At 35.9% G+C, this 17041-nt stretch overlaps 1 long non-coding RNA gene across 2 annotated transcripts in view; it reads left to right on the top strand.

Annotated features, from left to right (window-relative positions):
* LOC145688010 (uncharacterized) overlaps positions 1-14511 on the top strand; it is a 298897-nt gene extending 284386 nt beyond the window's left edge. For both annotated transcript variants that reach the window (XR_014131826.1, XR_014131825.1), the window contains one exon: positions 63-14511. This is a non-coding gene — a long non-coding RNA (uncharacterized LOC145688010). The remainder of the gene's footprint in view (positions 1-62) is intronic.
* Positions 14512-17041: the final 2530 nt, after the last annotated feature.

The raw sequence follows: 17041 nt of genomic DNA on the forward strand, positions 1-17041 counted from the left end.
TGATCACCTTTTTGTAAACCTTAATGTTTTAGCATAAATTATACAAAATTTCTCTATTTTAGGACCTTGATCAACTTCACTCTATCCACTTACCAAAGGCTTAGAGGTAAGCCACTCCAACACCAGAGTTCTTCCAATAAATTCCACTCCAGGCACACTGCCGTCTAAAGAGGTTGAAAGAGAGATTCCCAGAGAGACTTAAACAATCAAGAAGTCAGGTCGACGTCGGAGTCTACCTCCTGTATCCTGAACCAGAGATGCCGCTGCCGGAAGACTATGAGAGATAGATTCCAAGGAAAACCCAGCTACTCAAGATGAAGTCAAGACCGCTGTTTAAAGAAAAGACTTTCATTCAGTGTACCTGAAGGAACGTTATCACATGCAATTGCGCCGCCAAACACTATAGACTATACACATCCTTTTCACCACGTAAATGAAGCCAACCAGTATTATGCCCAAACCCTAATATTTAGAACAATCAAGTTTACTGTACGCAGTATTAGACTTCCTAGTCTTCACAAAAGCTTAATTCTTCAGCCAATTACCTAATAACAAACCTACTACCTGTCAAAAACCCATTTACTTCATTAAAAGTTAACACCTGCAGCAAGACCACATTTAACCCTTCAGTGAATTTCAGAAACTACTTAGAGATCATGAAACCGAAATGACATTGAATCCCCACTTAGCGGAAGGACTTCCCAATCAATTACCACAACTAAATTTCCACAAGGAGCAGAGAGCCAGGAAGCAATCCTAGCAGACACCTGCCAAAGGAGCGTATTCCGGTTTGGAACTTAATGAGATGAGCACAGTCTTATAGACAAGAGCACGCAACCTAATCATGATAGTGGATTCAATGAAAGTGAAAAAAAAAGTTTCAACCAAGATTCACACTCATAAGGAAAACCACATAAACTTGTTCCCGGAACTACATATCCCATCAAGGAAAGAAGCCCACCACTGTCAAGTGACAACCACAGTGAGTTAAAGTGCTAGTCATTCCCAGTGCCAAATCTTCATACACCAGTGTTATAGCCAAGTGAATGCCCTATCTCGTGTTATCATCTACCAAATCCTTTAAAAAAAAAAAAAAAAACTATGTGCATCAGCAAGTGTATCAGTATTAGGAACTCAATGGAGAATCCTATAATAAGTCGTGGTAACTTACTTTCCATATATTCTTTCCTGCTATAAACTGTTAGCAATATGTGAGTCAATGAACTGTGAGTAATATTAGTCTCACTTTAGTTATCTGGCCGGAGGGAGTCGGAGTAGTATGAAGACGAAGGCAAAAATGTTTCCTTGTCCAATTATGAGGGGCTTCCAATTTTCTCGTGGTGGGAAGAGGTTCTATTTCCCAGTAATAAATCCTAGGTCCTGATCGTTGTTGGTGGTAGTGGGCTCACAATTCGGTTTGCTGTTTATGTAGCAACTGCTTGAAGGCGGATGGTGGAAGACTATCAATAGGCGTGTCACGTTAGGTTGCATATCTGCTAAGGATATCACTTCGTTCCTTGGGATGTCGCAGTGGAAAGGCGTATGAATTAGCGTAACCACTTGATTGTTGTTCAGTATTCGAAGCTGTTGATGAATATTAATGTGTAGCCATGTATTTGCAGATGTGCATGGGGTTCTGCATATTCCTTGTAGAGCACTAAGGCTATCACTACAGATGCCAACTATAGGTAGTTTCCGTTAGGGCGACTTTCAATTCCGTGCGAATTGCCCAGGTTTCTGCTAGATAAATTGATGTATTCGGGGAAAGTCAGAGAGTCTGTGTAGTTACGCGCTGTTATAGATTCCTGCTCAAACCACAGATCCATGCTCAGTATGCTATTTGGAAGCATCTGTGTGGATTAAAATATTTGAGTGATGAGATTGGATGAGAGATGACGCACTATCAGAGGCTGATTGGAGCGAAGACGTTTGAAGGAGATCACAGGTTGTTCAAGTGTGTGTGTAGGGGGGGGGGGGGCATGTAGAAGGGTTGCATATTGCGCGGTATAACATGGTAGTTTCGGTCCTCGATACTGTTGGTTGAGCCCATTATGAATATTAACGAATGCTCGATAAAGCCAAAGTAACTGTTTATAATATGGGCGTTCAGGTATAGAAGTTGCTATTGTATAAGAGTTGGTTTCGCTAATAATAGAAAGGAGGTGCAGCATATGCGTTGAAGGAGGAGTCTTTTAGTCACTGTAATGTAGTCTGTGTTGAATAAAATTATTTCCACAAAAACTAACGCTATGGGACATGTACTAGAAAAGTACACAAAAATAATATCAAATGTCAGAGGAAATATACATCTATGCAATATATAAGCTGAAATAGAAGTATTAAAACTACTAAATAAATCGCTCAATAGATCATTTGAATTACGCAGTATTTTTGAGGGATTTTGGTTAAAGAATATTCAATGACCGAAATATACAATTTCTTATCCATACGACGTTTGAACTTAACTTGCCTTCTATAATTTGCAAAAATAATATAATCATCAGATTTAGTTTTTTTTTTTTTTTGTTTTTTTGTTTTTATACGCTTTTTTCGCCTTAATTAAAGAGATGAGATATCTTTAGAATACCATAAAGGAAAACTCCTACTTTTGGGTATAAACTTAGGAATATTATTATTCATACTGGTTTAAATTAAATTCTCCACAGCATCAACAGCAAGGTTAATATTCTCAGCTAACAAGATATTAGTCCAGTCTGCCTCCGCTAATTCCTGGTATAAGACTAAATAATCACCTTTATGAAAGGAATATCTGGGCAAACAACCAATATCCAAAGAACATATCTTATTACATATAGTAACCTCGATAGGATAATGATATGAATCCGGAATAACAGACAAAACGTCTTGAATTGCAACAACATTGTTGTCTCTAACGTATCAAATTTAGATTTGGTTATATCAAATTTTATTTAAATTATAATCACCCAGGAATTAAAATAATATTCTGGCCTTGCATTTGGCATAATAATGTATGCCAGGAAGGAAATCCCTATTAGCCAAATCAACCTTTGGGATATTATGATCACCAATTATGAGAATATCATAATTCAGTGGATTAATCTTAATAAAAATGTTAAAAAAAAATCTCATAACCAGTAGGAGGCAAATTGGTGTGAAAATAGGCACACAGTAATAATAAGTTCTTGCCAGTTCTATTAACAATTTCAAGTAAAATACATTCTTCAAAGATCTCAAACTCAGTTCTTCGAACAACATTGATATTTCTATTAACAGCACATAACACTCCACATCCTCTTTCTCAAACATAAAGTTCATATATTCTGTCGGCTCTAAAACAACTATAAACATTCGGAAAATAATCCTCTCTGTTATGTAAATCACTTTACTCCTTCAGTGTGGGTGGCGAGTTAACTCGTGTCTTCAAAACGCACCTGCTGTGCGGATGGCGTATATGTACGCTTTCATTTTGTTTTGGCTATTTAGTATTGCGTATGACGAATATACTTGCCCATAGTACGAGTAATGTTATCCCGACAATATTTAGCGAGTTTGCGTTCAGCTGGTTTCAATTGTTGCTTGATTAAAAAAAGAAGAGGAAAAAGATAGAAATTAAAATAGAGTTTGGGCTTCGTCAAATATACTTTTCATTCTTTGTTTTGTTTGAAAGCAGACAGTACAGTAATGGCTTCAAAACGATATTTTAACGATGCTGACATCGAGGAAAAGTTATTAATTAGTGATACTAATGTAAGTGAATTTGAAACAGATTTAGAATCAACATCCAAATTCTTAAAAAAAAAAATCATGTTTGGTCCTAAGACCACGGACATTCTGGTACTAAAGTTTATAATTATTCTTGGGTTGCCTCTCCATTTGAACCTGAAGTATTTTGACCATTACAATCGTTAAATACTTTTAGTTTACCGTAAAAAGGGCCAATAAGGATACCTCTAGACCAAATTTCTGGAACATTATTATAATCACAACTGTTGACTTCTATATGAAAAGATGCATACGAATTATATTTAGTACACTTAGTTATTCAAATGTTCTTTTACTATATCTTCAACATCAGCAACGGAGGCAGTTGGACTAAATCTAGTGACAAATAGAGCTGTTTTCTTCATACTAGACACCAAGTCAGTTTTATAGTTGTTACATCCAATATTCAATTTACGCAAAGTCTTTTTAAGGTCTCTTCCCAAGTTTTGATTGACAACTGTAGTTGTTTTTTTTTTTTAGAATTAATTTTCTTTTTATTCCTTGAGACAACTTCTGTCCATAATCCCTCACTTACTTCGTCAATATCTTATCTAACTCTAGTTCATGTGAACCATTATCAATCTTTGACTGAGATACATGATTAACCTTATTATGAGACACATCTAAGTCTTTACCTAATGCTAATCCTGAATTCTTTACATTAGCTATGTTAAACTGCTTGTCTCGAAAGAGAGCTCTAAGTTCCTTATTCTCGTCTCTTATACTAGCTATTTCAGATTTCAAGGCTTTGATTTCATTAAGGAAAATATGCTTCATATTAACAAAGGACAATTTGATTTGTTTTTGAATAGCTACCAAGGATATCGTTTCGTCTTTTTGAGGTTTATTTCGGTTACCAAGTTGAGATACCACGGAGTTTTGGCCATCAATAGTCTGTGTACTACTGTCCTGATTGAGATTAAATGTCTCAGATCTAGTTGATAAGCTGGTATACAATTCTCTCTATAATCATATTTCTCCAGAAATTATGGATCAACAGCATGGTTTCATGAAAAGTAGATCTACCTTGTCCAATCTAACATGCTTTATATATATTATTATTCCTCCTGTAAAACTCTAGGACAAGTAGATGTAATATATTTTGTTTTTTCTAAGGCCTTTGACTTTTGTGGATGAAAATCAGTAAGATTTCAAGTGCCAGTTTAATTTAGAGAGGATGATCTCAACTTTGACTAGGCATGAAATAAGTGGAATCGGACGATAACTCAGCTACTCCGATAGGTTTGGGTTGTTCAAGTATAAGGACTACCACTAGCTCTTTCCCTGAAGGTGGAGTGTGTCCTGTACTCCAAATTTGAGAGTAGATTTGGAAAAGTAAGGATCGATCATATGGAGATAGGTCGTGCAAGTGTTGATATCTGATCTGATATCTGCCGGGAGCTGTGGATCGCAGAGAGTTTAACACCAGGTTCAGCTCTTGGACAGTAATGTTCTGTAGGTAGTTGAAACGCATTCCGGAACCAGGAGAAATTTGATGGTTCGTCTGTCATTCAATAGTACAGAAGGCATGAGGAGACGATAAAATTCGTCAATCCAAGGCGGGTGACCTTAAGCTGGTAAAGTTCGCGGAGGAGACCCTGTAATTTGGTTCCGTATAAAAGACCAAGATAGAAGTAGCAGCCTGTGGGTGGAGTGTGGCACAAAATTGCTTCCTGTGGTGTTTTCGACATTGCTGAATGTAAAGTTTATGCATCGTCTAGGACTGGCGAGAGTCAACATATGTTTATTGACTTTATTCTTTGAAAAAGACCTTCTGTTTACTATCATTAAGAAGTTGCTGGCAACGTCTTTTCCACCGAGGAAGATGAGAACGGGATGAATGAAATTAAGGCTGGCCGGGGATTTTAAGGAGATGTGGAAGCTTCTGAGGATCTTGCTTCTACAATACTTATAAAATTAGAAGTATTGATAGGGGTGTTTTGTGAAGAAAAATATTTAAATTTTGTCTGTCACACTCTGGTATGTTGTAAGATGGTATGATTGAGAGATGCGAGGATGGATAGTGGAAGATGGTGGAGCATGAGCATTGGGCATCCTCAGAAAAGTAACGCCTTCAAGTGTAGTTAAGGAAATGATCACTGCTACCGGTATATCCATATACACTCCAACTGTTTGCATACAGAGCGGAACTGAGGATGTTAGGTGCACTAGGATGTCCATTGAGGTTCGGAAGGCGAGTAGCAATCCTATCGTTGGAGATGAAGTGAGTTGTAGTGTCCATTCCAGTGAGATTTCGGGCAGCTAGATTGGTGCAATTATTGTCCCTTTTTTTACACGTTTATAGTTCGAATCTCCTCCAATAACACAGGGACCTTGGATTGAAGAAATAATTGTTACTAGAAATTGGTTGTAGAAAGACTGTCTGGTGGAGAATAGATGGTAATGAAAGTGAGTCCAGCACAAAGTACTCCCAGACCTTGTACTTTTGTTGAGCCCGTTGGTGGAAACGTTGAGATGACACAAGCCTGTAGAGAGGTGCGGATCCCAAGGAGATTCCACCGTAGCGGTCATCCCGAGGGCGGTAATAAACTTGGTATCCAGGAAGTCGTAAATTGTCTTCAAGACTAGTCCAAGTTTCTTGTAGCACTATAACTGGAGTAAAGAAACGGTGCCATGAAATTGCTGTCAAGAGAATCCGATTCATTGGAGAATCCGTAATTTCTGGAGCTTTCATTCTTATGTTCCAGAAAGCGAATGATACGGAATAGTAGCGCCTGTAGATCTAGTGAGTAGAATGGCTGGGTGTTGGACTGGAGTTTGGAAGTTAACTGATGTAATTCCGTTAGTAGCTCTTGTTTCTTGACATGACTAGTATCTAGTTCTTGGTTCCGGGCTGCCTTTGGAAGGGTCGTCTGGATACAAGTCATCTCCTCTAAGCGTGCAAATTCACCTAATGGGAGAGGACACTCTAGAAGCTATTAATGTCCGTTCTTCTGAGGAAGAGTAATGAGTCGACGTTGGAAGAAGCGAAGATTTATGGTGATGCCGATTGGATGGAATCATGTCCAGTCGGGCGTCGTAGTTTCGGAGGAAGAACTTAAAGTTTATCGTAGAACTCTAGTTCTTTGCAAGAGAGAAAAAGTTGAGGTTTGGGTAACTGTTCCAGGTGTGTTCGCTATCTTTGGAGAGGAACAAAGTTGGTGGCGCTTTAGCGTAAGCTGCTGAAGTAGTGCAAGCAGTGGAGAGTAAAAATTACAAGTGGTTACAACCGAAGAAGTTGTAGATGAGCGTTTCGAAGAAGGCACTCGTTTTTGCGCTTCATTATTTTTTTTTCCCTACATCATGAGTTGATTGATTCGCTCATGGCGTTTCCGGGCGGGACAGGCGCGATTAGTGTAACGTGAGGTCCGTGGCAATTGATATAGCAAAGTGGCTTGGTGCAGGTGTCAGGGTCATGAGAATCTCCAGATTTTAGCACCTATTGAGATATATAATATAGCGGTGTGCAGCTTTTCGGTGCTTCAGGCGGAAATCCCCCAGCATTGTTTGACTGAGGGAATATACGATGCAATACAAAATTTTGCATAGTAGAGCATTCCTGTGCCAAGCATGGGAAGCGAAAGTTGTCTCAAGGTCCTTTATAGACATTTTAAAGAACCGCTCGGATAGTACGTTTTTGTGGTTTTCTCTCAATAGGATTAATTTTGAATTTAAACATGAAATTTTTCAACTAAACGAAATTAATAATTTTTATTCAAAATTCAAGAATTATGAAATGCATGAAATCTAAAAAAGTATTTTCTTGGTTTCAAATAACAAAACACATTCTGAACTTTCAATTTCAACTAAGTTTTGACTATCCGCAAAATAATATTCACAGGTAATTTTAAAGTCTCTTGTCATATTCTTAAAGTAATATAAATGTTGCCCAAATTTATAGGCTTTCCAATTGTCCATGCAAATAATAAATGAATATATACATACCAATACGCCACCAAGCTAGTAAAATTTGCTTGTCCTATTCATTTATGTGCTTTTCTGGCCAAACAGAATAGATACTAATTTTCCATATCTTAATTTTGCACTTTTCACAAATAACATTAACTTCCATTTTCCCCCAATTTCGCTCTAATTTCTGTTGTGTTGAAAAGTATGTTTAAAGATACTCTTCGAATAACATGACCTATATGTGTTTCTGACTACAAACAGAAAATTAGGTGTAGTCGATCCTTACCTTCTCTTCACAATTGAAGAGCGGAGGCATGCCACACATCCATAAAGGTTCGTAGATGACAGCACCATCAGCTTCTCAATCTGCTGACAAGCTAGCCACCTAGCATACACTTCAAACAGCTTAGGCTGTCAGAAATGCGTACTTTTGCTATTTATTCTTTTCTTTCCCAGTACAAACAAATTTTATCCTACAAAAAAAAAAAAAAAAAAAATCTCTGGGAGTTGCAAACAATTTTTCGATAAATTCAACTGATAAATTTATTTACTTTAAATAAATCATTAGTCACTTCGCTGCGTTCATGATTCATGGATTGTTCTTGTATTCTATGTACCCATTTCTACGTAGAAATACAAAGGAAGCAAGTAACGAAAGTTCTCTATTCATGAAGTCATAAGTTTCCTGAGTCAGGAGGAGGTACCACTTTCTTCTAACAAATGCTTGAATGGATCTCTCTCTAAGTTTGTTTGGCAGCTCCCCAGGTTACAAAAAAAAAAAAAAAAAAAAAAAAAAAAAAAAAAAAAACTGTAGAATATAGTAAAGAAAAAAGTATCAGTATTATATTAACTGTTCTACATCTAAATTCTTCATGCAGTTACTGATTCTTTTCCTACACACTATTTACACTAAGTTTTATATTACAATTTTCTTACATCCAAAAACAATAAGATTGTACATACTATCTTTACGAAATAGATTTATGTTGCTTTTTGCTGCAGTGGCATTTACATTATTTCTTCGTTCTTATTATTTCTTCAAGAAATTAACATGGCATTTGATTTTTATTCATGGGAGTACTACAACAGTGGTGCGGAGAAACTTTCTTCTCCTGAAGATGAATGCGGCGGATGTGCGTCATTGCTGCTCTAAATTCTAAATCTGTTTTAAGTTCGGCATCCGTGATATCGATATCTCCCCCCCCCCCCCGTGATCACTCGGACGGAATGGGTGGCGTAAGTTGGAATTATGCTTTCCACCCGTTCTCTCTTAATATCGGAATGGTAAGTCATTGGCCTGCTGTCCGGTATAAAAGAACACTTTGAGATTCCATCCCGTGGGTTGAAAAGATTTAATGCCTGAAACCTTGTGAAATGAGAGCCTACTGAAACTTAAGGGGTGTTTGCGACCAATATTCGGATTGGTATAAGACGAAGGATCAGTCGTCACGTGTACAACAAAATCAGGAAAATGATTATCTTGGTAAAGATTTACCGATGGTATAGATTCAATAGTAACCTCCGACGCTATCGGGATTGCAAAATCTGAAATTGTTTTCTATGGGAGGGTCCGTGACCATGGAATTTACAGGAGGAGGGTTTCCTCCTGATTGTTCAGCCATGAGTACCACATTTAACTATAGCATGTAAAGCGTAGTAGTAATTAGATGAAGCATTATCACAGGAATTCGAATAGAACACTTGTCAATTCACTCGCGATATGTGATCACTCGCATGCATAGTACTGCGCGCGAATTCACACCGTGATGTCACGACTTCAAAAATTTTAAAACCGATTCAATAATGTGGAAGCAAAAACTGCACCAACGTCACTATCATAAAATCAACAATGTAGCTAGCTCACAAACAGCTGACAACATTGGTCTTGCTGTTTTATGATAAAACTATAGATCTGAAAATTTTCCTGCTTTTTTTACTTTTTTTTTTCCTTATAACTAATGATAGAGTTCCAACGCTGTTTACTTTTATGCCAGTCGTTGTTTGGCAGCCGGATTCTATCTTTTGTAATAATAATAATAATAATAATAATAATAATAGAACAAAACTGCAATCTCTCAGGTCGGCTGCTGGTTCGAACATTGTGATTTAATTATGGTAACTGGTATTACCATCACCACACTAAAATGACCGTTAGCCTTTTTTAAAAAGAGAACAAACTAAATTACTTACTACGGACTCTTTATTACTCTCATTGTAGTTGTAAAATCCCTATTACTCTGTGTAAATCTTCGACAAATAGTCCGTTATTTCAGTTTACTTTTTGTTTTGTAATTCCCATATGTATTAATTTCAGTGTTGCGATTAAGCCACAATTAAGATTCAGATGTTTAATTGCTGTGTAGAAACTAGTACGCCAATTTAGCGCACAGTTAGCAATAACCAAGAGACATTGTTTATGGTAAAATTAAAATACGACAGGCTCAGTCAATGCAAAAACTAAGAAGAGAAAGCAAAGCCTATATAAGACTCCTGAGGCATTAGAACCTCGGAGAAATTGGTTCAAACCCACACCGCTGGTTAATAGCAGATCGCTTATAATGTTCCACATGAGTTTTGCATGAGATATCCGCCATTACGTGGCCGTGTATTTGAGATATTACAAATTATGTATTGTAAACCATATATTAAATCTGGAAAAACCTTGCTGCGACAAGGGATACAAAATTCAATCTATTTTAAAAATGACAACCCCAATTCCGAAGTTACAAGTTGTTTCGTTCGAAGGTGGTTGTAGTTCTTTCTTCTGGTTGTAAGGAATTAGTTAATTTACAAGCCGCTACTAATTGAACAGAAATCTGTAGTGCATTAATCGCATCATTATTATTCACATTAACAATCTCATTTTTTATTAACCGCAATAATGATTAAAGCCTCTAGCGAAGGAGGCTATTGTTTTTAAAAACAATCTGTAATACAATCATTAATTCTGCTAATGGAAACTACATAGTAACCAACATTATGGAGTACAGCTCAGAGAAAATGGGTTATCTATATTGTTCCTTAGAATTTGTAAGCTTCAATTAACTTTTAATTTGTATTTCTTAGTTTCACTTTGTAATTTTGTGATCCGTAGTTGGCTTCGTAACTCGGAGATATTACAGACGATGCACCGAACTCTCACACATTAAAGGTCTACCCAAGAAGTGTAATTAGTTATCAGTTAAATCCGACTGTATAATCAATCAGTCGATTACGATTTGTACTGTACAAGTCGTGGACTTGAGTATCTGGGCTGACACAAAATAATTGTGTAACAAGAGCTGTTACCTCTACATACTTAGTACTTATACGATAAGTAATTGTTTATCCAGATAAAAACTTGAGCCGGTGAAATCAACACTCAATAACAAATGAAGGTTAGTACTACTATCCAGGAAACTCAATTTATCTTAATTTAATACAACGTTGATTGTATTGTTACTCAAATGACCTAGCAGTATTAGAAAGATGATTGTATTATAAAGTAAATTTTGACCTTTTTTCTCCTGGGTATCTACAAGACTCGTCACTGTGTACCAACGTCATTAAATAACTTAGTTCAAGTTTCTAATGTTTAACAAGTTAAATGTTAAAACATGCATAAGAAATCGTGATAGTCTGTTTTATTAGACTCAAATAATGTTAACAAAAGTGTTAATTCAAATTATTAATACGTATCTCATGGCTGTGCGGTTGATTTGGAACCACTATGCGTTTAAGTAAAGGGTTTTTACACTATCCAGCTAATTAATAGCTTTTAAATAATTGTAATACTAAATTTAGTTAGGGTAACAAGATTTCACTATCTCTGAGGTCTCATAAACTCTTTTTCTTTGATGTTGTGTACTGTAGTTATGACTTATATTTCAAAACAGTTTACAGTAAAATCCATATTGCTATTGTATACTTTGACAGACAGAACCTATGGCCTTTACATTGTATTGATTTATGCGTGTCCAGCCGAGTAGTATATACACAGAGTTCCAACTTTAATGTAGAAATAACTTCAAGCATTTTTTTTTCTCTTCTTTCTTAAATCAGTTTTTACGAATGTTACAATGTACATTTTCGAGGCCGATCCTGAAGTATGGATCGGCCGCCACTGTTTTGTTTTGGCCTTGCTGGCGTAAGGTGGTTATCCTTCAAACAGGGTCGAGGTCAGCATAAGGACGTTATTGAAATTCAATTCTTGCCGGCACTATTTCTACATTGCGTTATTTGATATTATTTATTTATTTAATTTTTAATTCTTCCCATGCCTTTTGGGAAATGTGACAGAGCAAGGATTTAAGTAAATAAATGACCAATGCTAAATTATGAAATTGTATCAGTCTACAATTCACTGAATTAGTTGACGACTGAAGTCGGAGCGATTCCAAGATCTCTATTTACGCAATTACAACAAAAATAAGGAAATGGGTCCTTCTGTAGTATGACTCTCCGTATTTATGTAATTCTAAAACTGAAAATATTTCTGTATACCCTAGAAGTCGTAGATTATTTTTCTAAAGGAAGCGATGACCTCCACGTGTATGACACTTTTATTGTTTTATCTAAAATCCAAAAACGATAGCAGCTTCTGTCGTCTCAGTTCTTGGTTGAGTAATCCTTACATCATGGCACGCTCATAAAAAGAGCAGGAAACCTTCTGTCGTGGTTCTATTGAGTTCTATTTGGTTCTGTGCTTTTTCTTGTACTGGTGAGTCTATCTGGGTATTCCATCGCGTTGCCAGATATCTTCGTGGTAACTATCTTAAGTATGAATAAATGAATTTTTAATATTTCTTAAAGGCAAATGCAGTGTACATACGAAGGTAGAGAGGCTGAAACTTCGGACTTAAACAATTTTCCGTCACTTGGAATATTAACCTTATAGATTTCTTCTAGAAATTTCCCGCCTTTAGGCATCAGTAGTATAACTTACATTCGTGAGATAGCAAGTAAGATAAAAGTTATTCAACCCTGTCTAATTTAACCCATAACTTCCCAGCGTGTCCATATGGACACGCAAACAGGGATAACTTTTTATGCCTGGGGGATTTTGTGTGTGGAATTTTGTGACACGGCTCTCAGTGAACACATTACAACAATAACAACAAAAATTTCGTTATTTTCACATTTACTACGATCATATGGAACAAACGTAACTGAAAATACTATAAAATCAGGAAAAAAATAATTCGGGCAGTTATAGGTTAATAGCGAGATTTCTAGAATGGTTAAAATGTGGTAATGAAGATGACTCAATGTTAATATCTAATATAACTCTGAATTACCCTCACATTGAAAATATTTATTTGTAATTTATTGTAGAATTACTTAATCTTGTAATAAAGTTATAATAGTTGAAGGGAATGTTTCAATTTATACGCAATAACCTTTGTTCTAAAGTTAGTAACCACTAACAGTCATTTGAAGAATAGGTTGATAGTCATACTATGCTAGTCGATCCCTTTAGCTAGCGTTTCCTTTTCTTTATAAGAATCTTGTGAACTTGGATGCTGATGACAGAAGGCTAACTCTCGAGCCAGTACAAATAGCAGATTACATGCTACCTTATCCAAGGGACATGATATTGGGAGTTGTTTAACAAGTATGGAACTAGAAGAGGCGTCTCCTTGGACGGAAGGATTGTCGGAATCGAACTATGGAGGAGTCTCATTCTTCCCCCCAATCTTTCTCACTTGGCACTTAAGGTGTGCCTTTCAAGAGTATAAGGCTTGCTTAAATATTTGTCTAGAGTTAGTCCAGAAAACATAGTGATCCTTACATCTTTTAGGCTGCTGTTGGCATAATCTTTGTCCCGGCAGCTGTGAACCAGTACATCCTTCCCTATTCAAGCTCTCTCCGGCTGCTGAGGAATAAAGAATCCTAAACAATCATTTTGAGACTTTCAAAATCATCTTATTGATATAATTTTGTAAAGATTCTATAACATAGGTATATAAACTTTTGATATTGTATTTTGTAAAAAGCGAAGTAAGGGGAACTAAATCTGTGTACTGTCGACTACCAACACCTGCACAGAAAATCTCAATAAGCAGTTAACGCGAAGATACATATCGTCCTTAGTGCCAAAGTGTAGTTTGTATTTTTAGAGATTTTGGCTTGGCCACGTAGTTCTATAAAACGAGAACTGAATCAGAATAGAAGGAAAGTGTATACACTTACCAGTTTAGCTAAAACTACATTGAGAGTCAAAGTTTGTCACAACGATAAAATAGTAGTCAAAAGATGGAAATCGTGTGCATATTTTATAGGTTGTACCATGTTATATAGTATTAGATTTTGATTGCGTATTATTTCACTATCTGATGAATACATTATGTAGTTAGTAACTTAAAGGCTTTCTTGTCTATATTTGTGTATGTTGTAACTGCACATCCCCAATCAAAGAACCATTGAACGTTCCAACAGAATAATAATAATAATAATAATAATAATAATGATAATAATAATAATAATGTAAAATGATTAATAAAATTTGAGGTTTTATTATTAGGCAGAAATGTTAAATTTAAAAAATCGTTATTTATAAAGAAAATATAACACGAAGAGGTAAAAAGCTTGTATTGGGAGTAAAGTATTTTGTTTGAGGTGAACATTAACAGGGTGTGCAACACTGCTTAGTGTTTTCGTGCGTTAGCACAGCGCTAGCTGTCAGTCGTTAGCTAGTGATTCCTCTGTACGCCATGTTTGCTATAAAAAGATTAAAACAAAACTGAAATTTAAATACATGAGTTCTGAAAGATTTGTTATAATTTTATCGAAACTTGAAATATTGATAATTGAATGCTACTTCGAGTTCTTTCTACTTGTAATACTTTATTATTTGAAAATAATAAAATTTGCACAAAAACTGAATTTTTGTCTGTTCTTATTTAGCATTGTTCTACCTTTCTATTTAATGTGTATAATAATGTTGGTAGCATTTGTTTTGTTGAGCCAGCAGTCATGAATACTGTTATCTACATCCTGATCTTTGTTCGTAGAGAACATTTTGTAAAGAAACATGAAATTGTTTTAATGTGGAAAACAGAACCTCGTATTTGCCGGTATGTGTTCATTTAAGAAACTGTATCTTCTGTCATTTCATAAATCACTTAAGGAATATATGAGCCCGCACTGAGGTTTTAATCACGTTTAGTCCATCCGTAAACCAGAAGGTGTTAAACATGCTTTTTCTGTTCTTTGTCCTCTAACAAAACAAAACAAAAAGAAAAGTATTCTGAAATTCACTAATGTATGTATTATCACTTGTAGGCTGTAATAGTCAATTCACTTGTAAGAAATTAAGATAATCTCAGCAGAATAGTTTATGTATAAAATAAATCATCCTATTAAAATTTCCTTAATTTCTTAAGGGTGAATGGACTTTAATTGTTAAAACATACATTAGCAATTTTTAAAATGCTTTTTTGTTACAGGACAAAAAAAAAGTATATTCAATTAGCACCTTTAAGGCTTTCGGAAGGATTAATAGTAACCAAAGCCCCAACGCGGGGTGAAATCCGTCTTGGGAAGTGAAGTAACGGAAGTAACGCGTTACTTTTTAAGTAACGTTTCCTAGTAACGCGTTACATTTTTCCAAAGTAAATGTAACGGTAACGCTTTACAAATTTTTAAGTAACGTACACTCATGTCCAAAATAATTGTCGCATATCTATAACTGTCTTCTTGTAGGAATATAATTTGATTTTGCAGGGTATTTTTAATACTGATACTATGTGTATAATCGGGAAATGTATATTTGTGGTAAATTTCATATAAAAAGAATTATAAATACGAAAACTATGAGTAAAATAAAATGTTGCAAATGGACAATAAAGTTTTATTTTCGTTTTATTGTTCTTATTTACTGCTCTTTTGACATGAAATTTGCAACATACACGTGTCTGCCGATTATACACATACTAACATTGTAAGAAATACCGGACAAATTCGTTATCCAATTATATTCCTAGAACAACATATTTATAGACATACGACAATAATTTTGGACATGAGTGTACCTAATTTGCGTTATTTCTCGCGTTACAATTCGGATGAGTAACTGCAATATATGTACATTTTCCGGAAATGTTTATTTCCTGTAAGTGAATTTCTCAGAATGGATTAATGAAGCATGAGCTATGTATGTCAGTGACCGACAGTCACCGACACACAGAGAAACAGATAAGATCGTAATGCCACAAACTGTTTTTGGAAGATGAAGACTGCAATCAGTACATCTGATTTTCCTTAGGCTAACACCTGGAAGATTTTGTCATAGATTTTGATAGCTCCAAATCAATGCATTCAGTGAGTGAACTACCAGTGCAATGGTATCGTCAGTCTATTTCACTTTGATTGGTATTGTTTTCATAAAGATGGAGAACGAAAATATTTTACCGTTCGAACATTTGAAAGAATACTTTCTCTTAAAAGCTGAGGATGATGGTGGACAGAATTTAAAAGTAAATTGCCTGAAGTGCCCCGGAGTGAAATATTTATCAACAACTAGAGTGCCATCATTGAAGATATACAGTAAGGGGTTAATATGAATAAACTGTGACTGATGAGCAGGTCTACTTTATTACTAGGAAATAGTTTGTTGATGGTATGTAATATTGAAGTTTTCAGATCCGATTGCATATCCTAGAATCCCGTTGATTATAGTGTTTGGAACAACTAGCTTTAAAAGGCATGAATCGATTTTAGTTACAGGCAAATTTTGATTCACTCCCCAGTTCATGTGTTCTCATTTTATTAGTTGTAGTATAATGCTTCTCTCTCTTCTGTATGTTTAACTTTACATAACAATATTGTTATTATTATGTAATTAGTTTAGCAGAATAATAATCACCCATTTTTTCTAATGCATAGGAATGGGTACGACTCGAGCTAAAACTAGACTCTACTCGAGAAAATTACCTTTGTGTAGACTGGAAACTCGAGTTAGAGTTCCGAGTCGAGTCACTGTTTCTGATAGTTTCGAGTCAAGTCAGTTTGATAAATGGCTTGCTCGTTCAGCTAGTTTTAACTAGTTTTGAAATCATGGCCTGATTACACTGGAAAGCGAAAGCCATGAGAAATGTAAGCAGTAATATGGAATACTTTGTGTTGCTCACGAGAGGGGACACTGCTCGCATCTCGTCTCGTCTCTATAAACGAGACAAGAGATTTTTGAGGTCAGTTCGGCTCGGCTCAACTGAGGCAATGGCTCGAGCCAGCTTGGTTGGGATGAACCATCTGCTCTGTTAGGCCCAACTGAGCGAGAGCTCTAGATGGCTTGTTTGGTGAGCTGTTGGCTAGTCTCATTTCTAGGTTTGGCTCGATAGTGAATGAACTGTGAGCCGAGCTGCTCGAGTCGTTGACAATTCTAAACCCGGGCCGAGCAGTTTTGAAC

This window comes from Thermobia domestica, chromosome 6 (assembly GCF_964235325.1).
Source record: "Thermobia domestica chromosome 6, izTheDome1.hap1.1, whole genome shotgun sequence".
Taxonomy (NCBI): Eukaryota; Metazoa; Arthropoda; class Insecta; order Zygentoma; family Lepismatidae; genus Thermobia; species Thermobia domestica.